This window comes from Tupaia chinensis, unplaced genomic scaffold (genome assembly GCF_000334495.1).
Source record: "Tupaia chinensis unplaced genomic scaffold, TupChi_1.0 Scaffold000002_1, whole genome shotgun sequence".
Lineage (NCBI taxonomy): Eukaryota > Metazoa > Chordata > Mammalia > Scandentia > Tupaiidae > Tupaia > Tupaia belangeri.
The window spans coordinates 1,818,065-1,820,234 of record NW_006159428.1 but is presented as its reverse complement, the minus strand read 5'-3'; the positions used below and the strand labels follow the sequence as shown (position 1 = coordinate 1,820,234).

The 2,170-nt window shown below is 40.6% G+C and overlaps 1 pseudogene; it reads right to left on the bottom strand.

The window, feature by feature from the left end:
- Positions 1-201: 201 nt before the first annotated feature.
- On the bottom strand, positions 202-594 carry LOC102483275 (60S ribosomal protein L30 pseudogene; annotated as a pseudogene).
- Positions 595-2,170: the final 1,576 nt, after the last annotated feature.

Here is a 2,170-nt window from a genome sequence, read left to right as displayed (position 1 = left end):
CAACTTTCTCAATTAGTCTAAGGATTTTTTTTAAGAGAGATTTTTTGCTATTGGGCATGTGTGCTCACCAGCGAGACAGAGAAAGGCAGAGAGACGGAATGCAAGAAATCACCTCAAGGAGGATGGTCACACTGCAATCCCTTCTCCTCCATTCCCTCTGAATTTTGGGCATGCACATGCGCCTAGCCTTTAAAAAAAAAAAAAACAAGCTCTGGCAAGCTTTATTAAAGAAAAACGTTGCATGATTTACTTTTCACTGGTCTGTTCGGGCATACTTCTAATGATACCGGAATCACCTGCATCAGTGATAGCCAGTGTGCATACTCTGTAGTATTTTCCACATGCTGTGCCCAATTCGATATTATTTCCATTGTAGTGATGGACACCAGTTTTGACCAACATGGCATAGTACTCTATTTCAGATTTCCTCAAAGCTGGGCAGTGGTTGGCGAGGATGACCAACTTGGCTTTGCCTCGTCTGACCATCTTCAGAATCTGCTTGTACCCCAGGACATACTTCCCACTTTTCATAACAAGTTGGAGCCGAGAGTTGATTGACTCCAGCACCTTTTTTCTCTCCTTTGTGGCCCCCATCTTCCTGCCTTAGGTGCAGGATGGCCCCCAAGCAAAAGCAGCCCCCAAGATGGCCGAGAAGCAAGAAAGGTGCGCCTGGCCTATTTCAAGACACTAGGTCTGGGACTCGAACCATGGTCCACCATGTGGTAATCTAGCACCTCAACCACTGTGCCATCTGCTGGCCCCAGCTAAAGATATTTTATAACTGGAGTCATTTTAGATATATAAGAGATCATTTAATTTATTATATGCAATGAATGCCTTAGGCATTAAGGCTTAATTTAGACCTCAGTCAGAAACGCTGGAGATAAGCATTCATCAATTTATCAGTTTTGTAGATATAATTTTTCATAAAATGTGTTTACTTAAAGATGAATAGTTGAGTGCATAGCTAAATGAAGCATTTGTGACTTGAAGATGTGAATCAATGAATACTTACTTGGGGGGATGTACTAAGGGAATAATGAAAAATGGTGAGTCTAATTCACATCTGACCTGCTTCTGTCCCAGTAATAGAAATAACTGACTTCTCCTCTTGACTGCCACAGCTACCTTTCTTTGCATTCCTGTTGAAATACCTTTGGTCAATATATGTGAACAACTTAGAGAAAATTGTGCTTCTCGTACAACGCTTAACCAAATTGCATGGTAGTCACAATCGTGACCTTAATTAGAAAAGTCAGAAAAACAAATTTTAAAATTCTCTCAGGAAAATTCAAAACATACCCGTTTTTCCTACTGTTAGAGAAACCTAAAGTAAAAACTATTCACCTTTTAGCTACGTGGCTGAATAGACACAAAAGACGATGCAATGGAGCCTTGGCAAGGTATATTTTTTTATTAAAAGACAGAAAATCTCCTAGGAAACAAATGCATACAGAGGAGTCTTCAAATAGTTCATAGCAAAATGAAATCAGAATCCGAGCTTATTTTCATTCAAAAAAATGTTGAAACCCATGCATAAATTTTTAAAACAATATCATTTCCCACAAGCTCTTTTTCTTTCTTTCTGATGGCATATGCATATTTACACACAAGACAGAGAGAGGAGAACACCCTCTACAGGATCCAGTCATACTTGAATCCTGCTCCCTCAGGCCTCCAGCCAGGAGTGTTTGAGACTGACTTGACTGAGGATTCAAACTGGGGTCACCTTGTGAAATCTGACTTGTCATTACTGCTGAATCACAGAGCCAGTCCCTCCATGTTTTTTTATGAATACACCCCTCACAAGAAGGAAGGAGAACCTGCAGGGAAGAGAGTTCTCAGGAGTCAGTTCACTAGTGAAAATAAGGGTTAAAATTCCTGTGGAGAGGCACTTAGTGTCCATCAGAGGGCTGTAGGTTTGTTAGTATACCGTAGATCGCATGGCATTTCCACTGAGGTAACTTTCTATGTAAAGAGGGTTCTTAGACTCCTTATTGCTTCCTGCCCATTGACAGACAGACTTTTTTTTTTTTTTTTTTTTTTTGTAAACAAACAAAAAGGGAGGACACAATCTCAAGATCAAGCCCTGCAGCATCTACTCCCCAGGGATAAGGGAGAGAAGAATGAGTTTAAATAGACACCCAAGCACCTCCGCAAATTCCACAGC